The sequence below is a fragment of the Otolemur garnettii genome, unplaced genomic scaffold, assembly GCF_000181295.1.
Source record: "Otolemur garnettii isolate 467f Iridium unplaced genomic scaffold, OtoGar3 scaffold00005, whole genome shotgun sequence".
Taxonomy (NCBI): domain Eukaryota; kingdom Metazoa; phylum Chordata; class Mammalia; order Primates; family Galagidae; genus Otolemur; species Otolemur garnettii.
Genome location: NW_003852400.1, coordinates 12,441,415 through 12,461,273, shown reverse-complemented (window position 1 = coordinate 12,461,273; position 19,859 = coordinate 12,441,415).

The window sequence follows — 19,859 nt, the reverse complement described above, 5'->3', positions numbered from 1 at the left end:
TTTTTTTTTTGAGACAAAGCCTCAAGCTGTCCCCCTGGGTAGAGTGCTGTGGCATCACAGCTCACAGCAAACTCCAACTCCTGGGCTCAGCCTCCCAAGTAGCTGGGACCACAGGTGCCCACCACAATGCCCAGCCATTTTTTGGTTGCAGGCATCATTGTTGTTTGGCGAGCCCGGGCTGGATTCAAACCCACCACTTTAGGTGTATGTGGCTGGTGCCTTAGCCACTTGAGCCACAGGCGCCAAGCCTATTTTAGATTTCTGATAGTCTAGGTTTCATTTCTTTGCTTGGTGGCCTCATCTCATGAAATGTTAAATATATTGAAATCTACCTGTGTCCCTTATTAAGCATATGGGTATTTTAAAAAAATGGAAAGGATTTTATAAATTTATGCTGTCATTATGATTTTTAAAACAATTATCGGGTATATTAAGGGATATTCACAAAGGAAGAAATTCTTTACTGTAATAAGTTTCAATTATCCAATTGATAAAGTTGAGTAGTACATTTAACTCTTTAGTTAAATATTTTTTGATTTTTGATTCACATAGCTTTTTTATATTTTAGAGAGCACTAAAATTTTCACAATTTAAATATTTTTCTTGGTCCTAGAAAAGTGTGTTTGCCTTTCCCCAGCAGGGTTCTATGGTACCTAATAGATAGATCAACCCCTGACATGGGTACCTGAAATCTTAACCATCAGTCTTTAATCTTCTCTTCACAGACTTGGAACCATGGACACTCCCCTGTAGTCTGCTTCAGATTCTCACCTCCATGTTTCCTAAGCACACAGAGTAGATAGCAATCATTATCTTCATCCCACCATGCTACGATCGTTTGTAGTGACTGTGACACCATCAGTAAAATAAAATAAAGGAGCTGTGAGATGAGAGCACTATCATTAAGTTACTCAGACATGTACACTAATTAAAGTATAGATATGCACATAAAACGTATATTTGTGACATATTTTTGAATGCCACTCCCTGAAAAGGTGCTGTTATATTTGCTGGCAATACAGAAAGGAATAAAAACAAAGCCCTGGCCCCCTGGAAGGTTATGTTTTACTTGCATCTCTGATTTAGTTTTGCATCTAGAACATTTTATGATATATTGAATAAATACTTATATATTAAATATAGAAATTGTATTTTTAAGAAATTACTTAAATTTATATAGTTTTAGTACACTTTACATATTCAGTACGACAAATGACTTCAAGTTAGAGATACACATCTACTAATTCTAATCAAGATCACTTGGAATTCTGCATATTAAATGATATCAAACCTCAATTGATTGGTTTTTAATGTATTCATATCTGTTACCCAGATTAACTCGTCTTCCTATCCTCTCATGAGAGACAGAAAAGGAGGTGGAGGGAGGGAAGAAGAAAGAGAGATACACAGGGAGGGAGATGTTAAATTGGGAATAAACTTCTCTAGGAATATTAATGACAGTCTTAAGTCTTTCCTGTAAATTCACTGTGTTATTTTAAAGAAAATGACCAGTGTAAGTTTCAATTATAACTCCTACTAAATCATTCCTTAATAAAAACAAGTACAGCAGAAAGCATAATGTTTTATTTGTTCTTTAGTACATCCCTGTAGGAACTAGGAGTCCTAAGATTTGTCAAAGTCACAACCCCTTTAGAGTTTCCAGGAAAACACCAGGATCAAAGCAAAGAAATAGATAAGAGAAAGAATTACAGTCTATTTGCAGTAGGAGTTTCCCATGTAAGTTTAACTTGTTACTATCATTTTAGAACAAGTTAAAAGTACACTTGTTGGGAATCTTTACCTGACACTAATGGAACCTCTTTTGACAGATTTTTTTGTCAAAAAATTATATGGTGTGAATTGAAAAAAGAAAAAAAAAAACTGTCAGGTTAGATCAGTGATTTTGTATCTGCAGGTGCCTGCTTGGCTGGTGTAATCTCCCCAAAGATGAGTGGAAACTCTTTTGTGTAAAACCTCCATTGTGTAATTAAGCTATTTTATTATACGTAGCTTGTATTTTCTTCAATACTATTTTGATTTGACCAATGCATTGCTGTTAAGTAGGAAATTATGTTTCTATGTTCATGGCATCAATCTTCCCACAGTCTGTAGTTTATTCGTATCGGTTATAATTTGGTGATAGTCACAGCCACATGGTGCTTAGCATTCCACCTCCTTCCCTACACGCCCACCTCAGTCCTTGCTGTCTTTACTGCTGTTTCTGGAATAGTATATGCACGATCTTGCCTTGCAGGCCTTTGTATTTATTACTCTTTTAGTTTAGAATACTCTTTCTCAGAATATTTGCATGTTTTCTTCAGGTCTCTGATACAGTGTCACCGAGTCAGAAAGGACTTCCTTGACCATCCCAAAGAAATGAATACTCAGTCACCTTCTAGCGAGTTATTTTATAACACTCTGTAAGTCAGAAAGAAGCCCAGATGTGGTGCGTACTCTTCTGTAGGCCACCACTGGCGGGGGTCAAGGGAAAAAGGCCAGCCCTCTGTTAGCCAGTTCTCGCTAACAAGGAATTCTCACATCATCATCAATAGATAAGCGGACACTCAGACATTGCTAACAAGACCTTACAGTCGTCCTTCTGCCCTCTGACCCTCTTAACCTCATCATATTGTCTGTCTCGGGAAAAAGTTAGATTAACTCATCAGGTCCACTTTCCCATTTTGTAAGAAAGGAACCCAGAACTTCCAAGTCATTCTTCATAAACTAAGACTAATCCATATTCGTTAATTCCATCCTCTAACACTTCTACACTCTGCTCTCTGGGATTCAGCAACTACTTTCTGTATTTTGTCCTTATTATCTCTACAAATGAAGCCTGATGACTCTGCCTTACATGCCAGCTTTTATTTAAGAGGTGACTATTTCTCTCCCACACCATTTAAATCACTGAGGTTGGGGGTAGAGGAACATTCTCTGTGTTCCTCGGTGTCACTTTCTCAGGAGATTCCTTCCTTCTCCCTCAAGACACTTGTATCTTCTCAGGACCTCAGTAGATCCCCCCGTGACTATTCTTGAGAGCAATTTCCCAGAAATCTCTGCTCAGCTTCCTCTTCCATTAAGGTTTTAGCTGTAGGTGATTGTCATTCTCTTTCACTCCATTCTTGGCATATACGATGGTAATTTCAGCAGTCACAGACATGGGTCTCCAAAGAGTCAACTAATTGAATTCTTGTTTTTCACCTACTGGCTACATGCAGATGATTTCACCATCTCTTAATGCATGTATCCAAATGATATCAACATGTGAGTTTTAAATGTTTGTATATATGTTTGGAGTAACAGATTATTAATTTACCTTTGCACCTACCATAGATTCCTAGCTTAAATAAACTCAGATTTTCTCTTAGCCTACCATACACTAAGGAATCCAACAAATACCTATTGAATAAATGTATATTGAATATTATATTCTATTTTTCTAAAAATATCTATTCATAGTGTATAATCTATTTCTCAAAGTTGTACAGTTAAAAAATTAGAAGAAAATTATGAAAGAGATACTACTTTAGAACCAATATCATTCTATTTTTTTGATCTTAATAATATTACCAATATTTACTACGATTAATATTTAGCTAGTAAGCCTCTGTTGCATCCTTTTTATTTTTGGAGCAAATTATGTAATTTTTCAAAAGTAAAATATTAAGTCTTCAGCCTAGATTTGAATTGGCTCTATTTTGAATTCTAAATTGTTTTTATTATTTAATCAAATCTAAAATGTATATAATAAATGTTACAAGGCATATATTCAAGTAAAACAAAATTGTTCAAAGCATGCTTTTAATGCCATATTTGAAGTAGTCAGTTATTTAAAATTTCTATTTACTTTAAAAGCGTGGTATATTTCTTTTATTCAGGGAAAGGAGGGGGGGAGGCTTTTGTTAAAGTGAAATCCAGTTACTTGCTAACAGGGCCATGAAATTACTGCTTAGCTGGTTTGTCAGTGGGAGCCTTTCATCATGAATGGTGAATAATGGTAATGACATCATAGTATTATGGGCAAATCAATAGAGCGTGTTAGTGTTTCAAATAATTCTCAGATACATCAGTTATTCTTTAGCAGAGTCAGAGCTACATAATGAAATATTTCAAAGTACCTCAAATCCTATTAGTGATTACAAATTGTGATTTGGGGGAGCCAGAGTGAAATGTTTGTCAAATTCAGAATCTGCCTTCCGTAATACCTTTTTGTTATATATGTTACCTTTTCTCATTCAAGATTTAGAGGTTGTTTGAAGAAATTTCAACTTACTTTTAATTTAGTAGAGCACCATTTAATTGATTGCAAGTGGTTTGATTTATGTTAAATTCTAAGAACAAACTTGCTTGTTTTTATAGGGCACTTAAAGTTTCTGGGCACTTCAGATAACCAGCTGGACTGAACAAATGTACCTCAGGAATTGAGAATCTGGCCTGGAAGGAGGTAAGATATTTAAAAATATGCACATTTGTATGGGAATAATTTGTAGTGAAAATTTAAATATATACTTTTTTAGCATATAATTTGTTTTAAAAATCAAACGTGCTCTTTGTTTCCACTTATATAGTCTTCCATTCTCTGGGAATATTTGTGTAAATGAAAAGTCCTCAAATTTTAAAACAAACAATGACAACTAAACTCAGTTTGTAGGGATCGCTACTTCAAAATTTCGAAAGGCGACTTGCTTTTTAAAAACTCTTCCTACTTAGGAAATTCACTGGGTTTGCATATTCCCTAGGAACCACAGAGCAGAGAGAGGTGGCACGTGAGCAAATTGCCATCCTGAAAGATCCTTTGGCTAACTTGCCCCTTCTACATTTCCTGGTCTATCTGTGGTTATTGTCTTCCAGAATCCAATCAAAGGCTGGAGTGCCAAGCTCAGGGGTAGGAGTCAGTTTTTAACCTGCTGCATTATCTCAGTTTTAAAGTAAAATACAATTAGGACATAGGGATGTATAATAATGTATTACTTATCTTAACCTTTTTAATTATATATAATTGTTTCTCAAGTTTCATTCCATTGTATGAATTGGTAAGAAAATTTGGCAACCTTAAGCTTACCATTCCCTGAGTTACACGTGCTGGTGTTAGAAGGAAGAGATTCAGTGAATAATGGAATTAAGGCATACTGAAAGATCTAGGAGTAGTGTATGGAACTCTTAAGAGAAAACAAATCTGAATTTAACGATTATTTTTTGTATATGGTAAGAGATAGGGACCCAGTTTCATTCTTCTGCACATGGCTGTCCGATTTCCCCAGCACTATTTATTGATTAGAGTGGCTTTTCCCCACTGTATATTTTGGTTTGCTTTGTCAATGATCAGTTATATCACACTTTTTTAATCCACGCATTTTTGGATGGACACTTAGCTGGATTCCATGTCTTGGCTACTGTGAATAGTGCTGCAATAAACATGGGAACACACAGAGCTATTTGACGTGATTTCCTTTCCTTCAGTGTACAAGTATATGTACATACTCAACAGGGGCAGAGGCATCGCTGGATCATATGGTATTTCTAGTTTCAGTTTTTTAAGGAACCTCCATCGCATTTTCCATAATGGCTCTACTGATTTGTACTCCAATTTTGTTGGGTCTGTCTTGACTCGACTTGGTGTTTATTTCTATTTAATATCAGAAAACGCTTTTTCTCCTAGGTTTTTCAGATTGCTATCAAGAAAAAAATTTTTTATGAAAACTGTTTCAATTAAAAATGCTATATGGAAGCATTATTTATGTTTGGAAAACATGTATTACACAAGGCAAAAATTGATTGATTTAAGATGTATATTCAAATTGTTAAATTTGTTATCATGTCTATACATTTTAAATTCTTTTATGGGGAATATGCTTCATATCTTTAGTCTCAGTAGAGGAGTAGAGACTCAAAAAGGACTTGTAGTGCCGTTCTTCTAACACATATGGTATACATGTATGTGCAGACATGTGCTCTATATACATTATTTGTCTAGAGTAATTTTCAGCCTTCTATAATACTGATTTCCTGGATGCTGTTTTTCATGAGTATATTATGCACACAAAGACTGAATATTTGCTTTCTTTTTCAGCAAATAATAGGCACATATTTCTCCAATTACAGTTGCCGCCGAAGGTACCAATAAAGTAGGCAAGGTTCACCGGGTGAATTTCCTGTATACTAATTAAATTCTGTTCCTACTTTGTGAAGGCCAAAGTTATCTATGTCATGGTGTCAATGACATCATTGTCTTTTAATGTTTATTTAGAATCAAGTCAGTTCTTAAAAATTAGTTTATAAAAACATCAATAGTCTATATTGCTGAGTCATAAATCACTAAATACAACTAACCGTGTACACATTAGATTTAAATCAGATAGTGAATAGAAGGAAACTGATGAATATTTATAAAAAGGCAGGGTAGCAAATTTGACTAAACTCTGATGAAATTTACTCCAAGATATGACAGCCAATAGAACTATTTTCAGAATTTACTTTATTATTTAGGCTTCAGGTAAAATAAATATGAGGTGAAGTGCATAAATACCCATTTGTTGGAAATGTGATCTGCTCATCTCATCTCAAACTGGAGGTCTTAACACCTTCATTTTATTTAACCCTTTCTGCCTTTGCATTTTAACAGAAGTAACCTGAAAATGTCAAATGAATTATGAAGTATTTTATTTAAATAATTATTTTAAAGAGTAGGTGAATAGTATTTTTTTCTTGCTAATTTTTCCATTCAATAACTTTATGCTTTAGGCAATGCCAACATAACAAGATCCATGATAGATTTTTCTCCCAACTTTGAGGCTAGGTCAGCTTTTATTGACTATTCCTAGATGTGACTGAGTATAAGTTTTATTCTGTTAAAGTTCTAAATTAAATATCTACAAATGACTTACTAATAATCTCATAATAAAAATTTCGAGCGTTGATTTTTTAAAATGGTAATTAGTTTGCTTCCACATCTTGGCAAATGTGAATTGAACTGCAAACATTCTAGTGCACATGTCCTCGCAGTAAAATGAATTCTGTTTTTTTTTCTGTGTAGATACTAGTAATGGGATTTGGTATCAAATGGAATGCCCATCAATCCATGAATGAATTAGCAAACTGTGGTCTATGTATACTATAGAGTACTATTCAGCCCTAAGAAAAGATGGAGACTAACATGTTTTGTGTTTACCTAGATGGTGTTGAAACATATACTTCTTAGTGAAGGATCTCAGAATGGAATAAAAGTATCTAATATACTCAATACTAATATGAAACTAAATATCAACAACTACACACCCACATGAAGGAAAAAAAAACAGAAGTATAGTCTAGCAAGGAGGGAGGGGAGATGAGAGAGGTGAGCAGGAAGGAGGGAGGGCGGTTGGTGAGATCTCACCTGATGTACAATGCTAATGTTCAACGTGACCCCTGGGTGAAGGGCTCTACTACCACTTAAACTTTACCTTAGACATGAAAACAATATAACCTAAATATTTGTAGCCCCATAATAATTTGAAAATTTTAAAAATCCAATGAGAAAAGGAGATAAGTCTGTATTTAAGAAAAGGATATACTGAGTTGGGAAGAGAAAATATAAAATAAATAAAATTCTCCATTATCTAAAAAGGAAACTTCAAAATGTGACGATGACAAGAATGATAGTAAAACAACATAGTACATAATTTTCTATTTCAATCAGAGCTAGTTGCCTTCACTTATACGTGGTTGGTTTTTAGGGAGGTGGTCTTATATAATGTAATAAAAATACTACAGTCTGACAGTTCTAGAATTTCCAGCTGCATCACTCCTCGACCTGAAGAAAATTGTGCTGCCTTATTTCATTTTCTCATTTATCCATTAAGATATGTAATACCAAATTTTATTTGTTTATACTTTCATACTTTGAAGTGTTTTATGATTTTTTCATAAATTAAATTTGGAAATGTCTGGTAGAGTTGTCCTGTTCAGTAGATAAGGACAAACTTATCCTTATTAACTTTTCAAACTATAGTTACCTCATTTTTAAACAGAATTCTACTTTTTATGGTTATGTCTTATTTTTCTTGTCTAGACTGTGAAAAGTAGTCACAGTCTAGAAAGTGAAAAATATGTTTTGAAGTGGAAGTGTTTTTTATCCTTTACACCTTCCCCATCTCCTGGTTTGAAGTGATAGACAATATTCAGTGAGAGAGTGGAAGAATGAATGAAATCCTTACATATAGAAATGTTGCCATTGCATGGAGTTAAAACAAAAACTGTCTAAAACAAGTCAAACTTTCTAAAGGATATTAATACAGATGATCCTCCAGTTATGACACAGTTACATGCTGATAAATCTATCCTAAGTTAAAAATATAACTTAAGTTGGAAAAATGCATTTAATACATTTAACCACAGAGCTTAGATTCACTTCTCTTATTCATGCTCAGAACACTTACATTAGCCTAAAATTGGGCAAAATCACCTAATACAATCTCTTCTATAATAAAGTCTGAAATATCTCAGATAATTTTTGAATACTGTACTTACAGAGAAAAACAGAATGGTTGTATGAATATTCCAGGTATGATTCACACTAAAGGCATATTGCTTCAGCGCCATTGTAAAACTGAAAAATCTTTGAGCCATTAATAAGTAAAGGATCATATAGCTGGGCGCGGTGGCTCACGCCTGTAATCCCAGCACTTTGGGAGGCTGAGGCGGGAGGATTGCTTGAGCTCAGGAGTTCGAGGCTTGTCTGAGCAAGAGTGAGACCCCAGCTCATGGAAAAAAATGGAAAAACCCAACCGGGCGCCACAGCGAGCGCCTGTAATCCCAGCGGCTTCGGAGGCTGAGGCAGCAGGATGCCTACAAGGATCATATGTATTTAAGAGACTAAACCTTTTTTTTCAAATGAAGAATACTCAATATATTCACCTATTTATTTAGTTGCTGATTAATTTTGAGTTTCAAATAGAACCTCTTAGTTTATAGCTTTTCTATATCTCTATAGCATTTTTTAACCACTTCTAAGATTTTTAGAAGGAATTTTCCTTATAAAAACTCCATATACACTTTTCTAAGACAAATTGTACAAGTTTACTAAGAAAATTACTCTGGAACTGAGTTCATGTTCGATTTTAGTAACTAGTGACCTTAGTGACCTGATCTACTCGGATCTCTTACCTCACCTTGACTCAAACATCAGTACCCAAAAAGTTGTAAGGAGTGCTTAGAGGCTTGGCTCAGCAAGGTCTCCTAATGGACTTGCCTGACCCCCTCTGCATCCAGGGAGGGTGGGATTGGAATGGCTATGAGTAGGCATGGAATGTCACCCGCCTCTTTGAAAATTTTATTGCATGTTTGCACAAATCCTACTTCAAGTTTAGACTCACTGGTTTATTTATTTATTTTGATGGCTAACAATTTTTTTATTTTCTCAAATTATTCTTTTATTTTTTATCTATAATAGCTTTGCTAAATGTTTTTAAGTCCACATAATTTTTTGAGCCAAAAGAATTTAGGAAATAGTCTTATTGTTTACAAGAGATAGAGGCCACAATGAGTTAATGCAAGTTAATGGAGACCAAGAATCTAAACTTCTAACTCCAATTCTAGAGTTCTTTGCCTTACATCGTAATATCTTGCTCCTGAGCTATTCCTTTTAATGGACTTTATTCCTCATTTATTTTAGGAATCTGTTGACAATTTCCATTGTTTCCATTATTCGTCAGTACTCTCATCAGTAGTGATTTATATTTGTGTGGACAAAATGAGTTATTCTTTTGTTCTAGAAAGTCATTATGGGTAAAAATAACAAAGCAAAAAAGTTGTTATATTCATAAAAACAATGAACATAACATCTCAGAGGACCACCCTGTTTGGGGAATGAGATTTTATGGCTGGCTAAATATTTGTTGGTATATGTATGAAAGGCTAAATAGTTCTTAAAACTCCTTGAAGTATGTATAATGTTTTTTGGCTGAAGCCTTTCTCTTTATTTATTTTTTTTCCTAACTTCATTGGGGAACAATTTAGATAAAATAAACTTCATCTGTTTTAAAGGGCTCACTTGTTTTTTTGTTTTGTTTAGTTTTTTTTTTTTTTTTTACAAAATAAACAATTGATTTTATTTTTTAACTCTTTTTATTAAGTCATATATACATAGGTCATGAATACATTTATGCCTTTGTGGGATTCAATGTGTTGATGTTTTGGTACAAATTAGAGTGCTTACATCTAACTAATTAACATAGCTTTCACCTCATTTACTTAATCAACGTGTTAAGACATCTGTGTTCTGTACTTGATTGATTTGACTTGTACCCTTGCAATATACTCCATAGGTGTTGTCCCACTGTTTACCCTCCCTCTATCAAGCCACCCTCTCCCCTCCCCTCCTTCATCCTGGGCTATAGTTGTGATTCATCTTTCATATGAAGGTGTGAGTGAGTATAAATTGGTTTCATAGTAGCACTGAATACATTGGATTTTTTTTCCATTCCTGAGATACTTTACTAAGATGAATATTTTCCAGCTCTATCCATGTAAACATAAAAGAGGTAAAGTCTCCATCTTTTTTAATGCTGTGTAGTATTCCATGGTATACATATACCACAATTTATTAACCCATTCATGGGTCAATGGGCATTTGGGAATGACTTCCATGAGTTGGTAATTATGAATTGAGCTGCAGTGAACAATCTGATGCAAATATCTTTGTTGTAAAGTGATTTGGGGTCTTTTGTATATACACCTAGTAGAGGAATTGCAGGATCAAATGGCGGTCTACATTTAGATCCCTGAGTGTTCTCAGAAGTTTTGGAACTTCTTTCCAAAAGGAATGTACTAGCTTACATTCCCACCAGCAATGCAGAAGTGTACCCTTTTCTCCACATCCATGCCAACATCTGTAATTTTGAGATTTTGTAATGCTGGCTACTCTTACAAAGAGTTAGATGATATATCAAAGTGGCTTGGGTTTGTATTTCTCTGATGATTAAAGATGATGAGCATTTTTTTCATGTGTCTGTAGAATATGCACCTGTCTTTTTTGGAGAAGCTTCTGTTCATGTCTCTTGCCCACAATGAAATGAGATCACTTATTAGCAAGTTTGAGTTCTTTGTGGATTCTGGTTATTAGACTTTTGTCAGAAACATAACCTGCAAATATCCTCTCCCATTTGGAGGGCTGTCTACTTGATTTACTTACTGTGTTCTTGGCAGTGCAGAAGCTTTTTAATTTGATCAGATCCCAGTAATGTATTTTTGGTATTGCTCTTTGATAAGCCTATCAAAAACATGACTGGGTGAAAGATTCCTTATTTAAAAAATGGTGCTGGGTGAATTGGCTGGTGACTTGTTGAAGACTGAAACTGGACCTACAACTTTCTCTTCTAACAAAAATTGACTCTCATTGGATTAAAGATTTAGACTTAAGACATGAAACTGTAAAAATTCTTGGAGAGAATGCAGGGGAAACACTTGAAAAAAACTGGCCTGGGAGAAAACTTTATGAGGAGGATCTCCCCAGGGCAATTCAAGCAATTGAAAGGGCTCACTTCTATAACCTTTTGTAGCTATATATACCTATTAAACCACTACTACAAGCAAGATAGAGAATATTTTCATTACTTTGGCAAAATTATTTATAACTCTTTTCTATTTTGATACTATACATTAATTTGTATTTCATATAAATACATATATAAATATTAGAGTGTACTTTGTCACTTGGTGTAATTTATCTATGTCTTATCAAGTGTCCTTTTGGTAATCACTGTGTGCATTTCATTGAATAGCAGTTCAACATTTTGTTATTCCTTTACTTGTTGACAGTTGCGTGATTACTTGTCTTTTGACCTTTATGAATTCATTTTCTATGAGCATTTGTGCACAAGCCTTTGTGTGGATATGTATTTCCATTTTCCTTGGGGAAATATGTGGACTGGAATATCAGAGTCATTTGACAGGTATGTGTTTGACTTTTCAAGAAAGGACAGTTTCCAAGGTGGTTGATTGTACCACGTGATGTTTTCCTGGGCAGTGTTGAGTTCCTATTGCTCTATATGAGAACTTTGCAAACTGTGGTTCTTGAGCCAAAATCAACCGTATTTATAAAGTTGTATTGAAACACAGACATACTCAAATTCTTTTATGAACAAGCTGCTTTTATGCTACAAAGGCAAAATTTATTAATTGTGATAAAGACTTTCATAGTCCTTGAAGTGGCAAGAATTTATGATCTGGCCCTTTAAACAAAAGTTTGTTTGACCCCTGATCTATATCCTAGAAAAAATTCCATTTTATGTCTTTTCAAATTTTAGCCATTTTTATGTGTATATGGTGGTTATCAAAATGAGTCTTTAATATGCATTTCTTCTGAATGATGATATTGAGCATTTTTTAGTTTGTGCATTTGTCACCTATATATCTTCTTTTACTAAGTATCTATTGAAATCCTTTGCACATTTTTTAATTGGCTTTCAAGTTGTGAGTTATAAAAGCACTATGTATATTTTGCAGACAAATCTTTTGATCTATGTGTTTAGTGAATATTTTCTACCATTCTTTCTTTTTTCTCAAAAATTCATTCTTTTTTGTTTCAAAAATTTTAATATTGACAAAAGGACTGTATATGATTCTTTTTTCTTCTTTTCCTGTGCTGTTACGTAATATGTAGGAACACTTGGCTTAACAAAGGTTAAATGATTTTCTCAAAATTTTTTTCTTAAAAGTCTTATCATTTTACTTTTTCTAGGACTATATAATCTACTTATAATATTCAATCTCCTCTGCAATTATTAAAAAAAACCCTCTTGAATGGAAGGCACCTGTAGCTCAAAGGAGTAGGGCACTGGCCCCATATGCCGGAGGTGGCAGGTTCAAACCCAGCCCCAGCTAAAAACTGCACAAACAAACAATAACAACAAAAAACCTCTTGAAACTTCATTTAGGATTTTGCTGAATCTAATTAACAATTAATGAATCCTTTTATATAAGTGCTATCAGAAATATCTCTACAATTATATAAAACCTCTGATATATAAAATATCAGAGGATATTTCTGATATCAATTATATAAAACCAATTGAGAGTTATTTTAAGGCTGAGCATAGGTCAAAGTAGGTGAATGGTTCGCTTGCATTTGACTAGAATGTGTTTTTCAGATAATGACTGGCATGCTCTTGAAATATCAATAAGGTTAAAGTGCTTCGTGGTGTTCTCAACACAAACTACATTTTCACTGATTTTTTTTTTCTGCTATTGCTCTAGGTGTTCTATAAAATCTCCTAGTATACAATTTCATTGTCTTCCTTTAGTTTTGTCAGATATTGCTTTTTGTACGCTGTGATTCTTTAATGCACCCATGTACATTTGTGCTTTGTATGTTTCTTACTGAATTGACAGCTCTGTTACAATCCAATGTTTCCTGTTATCTTTGGTAATACTTTTATTTTGATATCTATTGTAGGAGATATTCATACAATCACGCTGTATAGGTCTCACTTATGTGTTTGTTAGTTTTTAATAGATTAAATAAATATGTTTTCTTTTTTGCTAGAGAATGTCAATTATAGTTTTGACATTGCTTTAACTTCCTCATTGCCTTTGTTTTCTCAAGTCCTTTCAATTGGTATTTTGGGGTTTTCTGTTGATTATATTGTCCATGTTCCTCATAGGTCAAGTAACTCTAGGCTGTCCATTTGTATTTCTGACATAAGACTGGTTTTGAAGTACTGTGTAGGGTGAAGTTTAAAGGAGTTTGTTAGAGGATATTTTTTAGATTTTTAAAACTATACTTTATATTGACCAAAAAGTAAATCGGTCTTATTAATGAAGATACCAAATTATGGCATGTAGACTATTTTTTCTAGTACTTTTTGGTTCCTCTAATACTTAGCAAAGAAGAAATATCTGTTGCTTGCTGATATTTGGGAGCAAGGTGGGAAGAATGTTACTTCCTTAACTTGTGTGCTGATATTGTATACCAGGTGTCCTCAACTACGGCCCATGGGCCACAAGCAGCCCACCTAGGACATTTATCTGGCCCACTGGGTGTTTTTGTCGCTGCTGGCTGTCCTGCTTAGCAGCTGACTTGTCCTGGGGTCCTCAGTCCAGCCCTCCAATGGTCTGAGGGACAGTGAACTGGCCCCCTGTTTAAAAAGTTTGAGGACCCCTGTTGTAGACCATCAAGTACTGATGTTCATCTCCTAGATTCCTTACAGGAAATGAGCTTGCTTTTCCTGAGAGGGCTCTAACTTCCCCTCACTAAGTCAATGATTTTATACGCCTTCTTCATTCCCCAAATTCCTTGAAATCTAGCATTGCTGTTATTGTAAGACCATTCCATTTGTCTTAATGGTTGGATATATTTCTGTTTGTTTTAATTCTCTGTTATGTATTTATTGGAATCAAGAAAGGGAGAGAGGTCAATTTGTATGCTCTATCTGCCTGGTTTAATTAGAGTTCACATTATATTCATAACAAATAATCACATTTTAGTCACATTTATTTAACTCAAATTCCTTATGGATGATGCCAACTGCTTTCTGTCGGTGTGATAGATGGAAGAAAGAATTTTAGTTTTTCAAACAGTTATCTATTGTACCAATGATTAATCAGTCTTCCTTCTTTTATGGCCATATTTTGAGGAAACTTATGCAACATATTGGCTCCTTTGCCACAGAAAGAGATGAAAACTTGCATCTGTCCATTTTAATACATGCTAAGGAATTTCAGTAAGAGGTTTGATTGAGGATTCTTGGTAAAAATGATGCTGTGGGATTATCTGCAGGTTTCATTACTGATGTTATTTCTGTTCTCCTATTACCATAAGTAATTGACTGTAACTGAAATGGGGTTATAGACTGAAATACAGTTACATCTTATCTAGGTTTCATCAAAGCTATTAATATATTCCTATTGGGCCATAAATAGACTTTGAAGCAATTTATGTCTAGAAATGCTACTCAGAGTCATGGAGAATTAGTCCAAGGTCTGAGACAGTTCTTGTGAAAACCTGGCCCACTCCTCTGTTCTGTAGTGAAAACTTAAAAACCAGCAGTTAGCAAGAACTTAAAATAACAAAAGGCATATAAATAAGTACAAAGTCCTGGGGTATTGATGATAGTTGGACTTGTAAACTCTTGTACATACATTTATGCAAATTAGTTATTTTGAATGGAATTTCTGGATCAATTTATTTTAATCTTTGCTGAAAAAGCTAAAAATTAGGCCCTTATGGTTTTAAGGACTTTTATCTCACTTCATTCTAAATATGTGATCACAAGTTCTCTTGAGCTTTCTCTGCTAAAGACACTTCCGTTTGTTTCTAAAAATGTGAAGTTAAAAAAAAAATTAAAACCAAACTATGGAAGTATTTTTTCAATCAGAGGAGCCCAGAAGTACAGATTAAACTTCCTAACGTTATGTATTCTAGTAGTGTTTTTCCAAAGAAGATTGAATATTTCAAAAAAGAATATCAAACTCTATTCAGAAAACCATCTTATTGAATAATATGACAAAGTCGATATAATTTGAAGTGACTTGAAAGCTGCCAATATATTACCATGTTTTCACATTGTGATATTTTATTAGGCATTTGAAGTAATATATAAAATAACAATAATTCTATTAAAAGATTATTCCCTCAACAATTTCTAGAGTTTACTATTCAAAAAACTAAGTTTCCCTTGGATAGTAGTTAAAAAGCTAGAAATATGGAGATACAAAGATAAATAAAAGTATATGCAGTTATAAAGGAGTATCAGAATGTTGGATCTAGTTGTTCACCCTATCAAAAAAATTAATTTTAGTTTTATAATTTTTGAAAGACCATCCCAAATTTCTTAAGTAATCAAGAAGCCCCTCTAAGCAACACTACTATAACCTGACAGGCAGGATTGGCATGCTGACATATAGTCAGATGGTAATGAAACAAGAAGACTTGATGGATTACATTTTATCATCAGATAATATGTAAAATAAACATACATCTTTCCATCCCTTCCCATGAAGCTCATCTGTCTTCCAAACTAGTTGATGAGTATGTTGCTCAGCTTTATAATTTAGAAGTGGGTGCACATGCTGAGGTATACATTTTGATGGAACTAGCCCATGTAGTTGTGTTAACTGGTCTGCCGAAATGCCTAATTTTAATCTCATTTCTATATCCAGCTAACACTATGTAAACCTTCATGTCTCAGCTAAATATCACTTTCACCAATAAAAACCCATAAAACTTCGTATGGTACGGTACTCATCCCACTGATAACTTGTTTCCTAAAGCAGGCCTTTTATAAATTACAGCTTCTATTACATTGGGAATTGTGATTCTCTTTCTAACTATTTTATGTTTGTAGTTGCTCTATTAATAATCAGGGTCTGCTATTTGATTAGTTAAGCGTACATCTACGCATGATATGTTTTGCTGAGTTATTTTTGTGGTATCTTGCTGCGTCTAATAGATTATGAGAATATTGTACAACAGAAGAGGCTATGACTTACCCACATATAAAAATTCTTTATTAAATCCAGCTATGCTAATGTTTGTCATATCAAAAGATTATAAACTCATTACCCTCAATATGTTGGGTGACTTATTTTCAAAATCATAATTGGGAATGTTTGATTATAGCTCAGTAAGTGCAACTAAGTGGCACACGTTGCTAAAACTTTGGCTTGAGTATCAGAGTGCATATTTACAAATGTTTCCCTATTGCTTTGATTTATCAAATAAAACGAAATTGTAACTGGAGGCATTCTTAGAAATTATTCCATACAATTCACTTAGGTATGAGATGAAAGAAGTGAGAGGTAAAAGGCAAAATGATTTGTCCTAAATCACACAGTCAATGGAAAGCCTAGGCATGGAAATCAAATTTTTTAACTACGATAGTTTTTATACTAAAAACATGTGGACTTCATTTCAGATATTTTTCAAATTTAAAAATGTAGTCTTTTGAAAAACTTTGCCCCAAGCATAAGATAAATTATAACATTTACATTTTGTGAATAACGGAAATCTTTACCTCTACAAGCCTGGTTGACTTAATGCAAAGATATCCAACAAAAATAATGAACCTAATGCCGCTCATTTAACAACAAAATGATACTGTCAGTATTTTGATTCAGGTCTATTTTGAATCAAGAGGCCATTGTCTTATAGAAATATTCTAGACCAATTGCTAGTCTAGACTACAAAGTTGGACGGAGCTGCCTTCTAAATCAAATCCTTTTATTCCCACAGACTGAGATCATGCACATCTGAGATTTGTTAGTTGAAATTCCACACAGTCCTCAGTTGCCAAGTTTGGATGGAATAAATCTAATACTAAAAATAAAGAAAGTAAGAAAAATTAACATTAAAAACTACACTATATAAAGGTCCTATGGAGACCAGCAGTGGAGATAGGGCCTGAGCATGCCTTTCTACAAATTTAAACTTGAAGCTGACCTATTCTTAACTTCAGGAATTAATTGGGAAGGTAGGAAAAAGGATACTGAACTAGAGCAACCAGTTACAATTAATTCAGTATATTTCTGAGCAGATGTCTATGAGATGAGATGAGATTCCTTCTGCAGCAGCTTGATTGAATTATCTGCAGTTCGATCAAAGATGTATTTTCACCATTTTATCAGTTCAGCCTTTATTTCCTGAATATGTACTGTACTATAGGTATCATTATAAATTATTAGAGGACTAAAAATAAGTGCCCAACAATCAAAAAAATGCCATCATGGGAGCAATATCATAAAAATTTCAATAAAATATGGTAAGTGCTAAGGTGGCAGAGTGCCCACTTCTCAGGCCTCGCTTAGCCTTCGTATCACTACCCAGAGAAGAACATAGGAATTTAATTTGTTTTATTGTGGTGATAAATATGGACAAATAATCTAGTATAAAATGGATCAAACCATATAAATAGAGAATTGCTGCATGCCAAACTAAAATATGCAGCAAACATACGAAAGGGCACTAAAATGTTGTAGTAGAAAATGGAACTGCCAACTACAGTGGTGATGAGATGCTTATTTCCTTCCTTCAGATCAGTAAAAATTAAAGAGGAGGAAGCTGGTCAGTGCTCCTGAAATGCCAGGAAGTGGGCACGCTCATGACGTGGGAGAATCCAAATGACTATTATTTCATGGAAATTAATCACGGAATAGCTACAAAAATAAAAATGTATTAATAATGTAACAACAAGCTAACAAAACAAATAAGGACAGATGTAAAAACTTATCTAAGAGTATACAAAATGTTCATCACTGAGGAGGTGGTAAGTGATGCAGTTGTAATCTATATTATCGAATATTTATAGATTAGAAGTGCTGATTTATTCATGATGTATGTTTTATGAAAAAGCCATTTTTGATAAACAGTGTTTTTGTTTTGGTACTGTGTATTTTTTGCAGTTGCAAACTAATTTGGTATCTTTCATCCATGAAAGATAGTAGGTAGTGTGGAGTAGACACTCTTGTCTCGCTTTAGAGATGACTTGCCCTGGTCCATATGCCAAATTTAAGAAATATTATGTTCAGGGAAAAAAGTCTGAAATGCTTGCATATATTAAAATACAAATATAAGAAAGCAGTTCCAACTTCACTGAGTTTTTTTTTTTTTTAATTGAAGAGCTGCTGACTGGCTCTGAATAGGTTATTATGTCAGGCTATCACATGGGGTACTATGTATAAAACAGCTAGGATGATGCTTCACAGCAATGATTGGTCCAGATGTTTGAATGTTGATTATATTCAAGTTAGAAGCATTCAAAATTTTGTACTTTAATTATAGATATAGAAATAATTATTTTTCTGCTTCATCCCTCATCCTGCCAAGGCGGTGACTTTTATAACTAGTGCTTTGTCCAATAAATTTGTAAACAGAAATTCTACAATTTTGCTAGAACATTTTTCAAATTACTACTTGTACATAATTTCCTACAAGAAACATGTAAATGAATATTTCCATACATTCACTAGTGTATTTCCCAGCTGTGCCTCATCTACTTATCTAGCTGGCCAACATAAAAAACTTTCATAGAACAGGGAAAATATTTGCCCTGTAAATATATGCCAATAAATAACCTAAAAATATATGCCAAGACATTAATGTTTCAAATACGTCCAAAGGCCTTTGAAGGTGACAAAAATTTATAATTTTCCACTAAAATGAAATGCAAGTTGGTATCACTTTTGTACATTCTTTATATATATTCTTGAAAATTCAAATTAGGTATAAAATCACTAATGTGGAAAAGTTTTCTGGGGGGAAATAAGAAAGAGGTTTCGGTCTAACTTCTTTATGTTCTGCCTCCTACAGATTTGTACATAGTATTGCCCTCACTTCAATATTTAACTTTTGAGTATGGCCTTCATTTTCAAAATTAGGTCTCTCCTTTGAATGATGATTAAACTGGAGGCAGGTCTCATGACAAAATAGCTGCATATTCTGTCGAGGATTTTTTTTCAGTTGAGCATTCAGTTGACTAAATTATTTAAAATAAATACACGAAATTAACTGTAACACATAGCAGCCCCAGCCACTTTTAAACTAGATTTTAGTGAAAGCATGTACCATACCGAGCCCACGGTCTACATTCCTCTTTTACTTTTCAAATCCACGCTGACGATTAGGCAGCGTTTCACATTTATCATGCTTATCTCCACAGCTGCAGGGGCATGAAGATGACTATGCAGGGCAAGAAAGGTGGTTTTCTTTTCCTTTTTTTTTTTTTTTTTTCTTCCTTTTGGTAAAGATTTGAAAATCGAGGGAAATAATGATTGATTCTCCTTTGCTTGCTGAGTGGTTAGAGGTAGATAAGCGGATTTGTACTGAGGTCATCAGTCACAATGGGATGGTAATTTGAAAATGGATTAGCTTAGAAGTAGCAATTTCT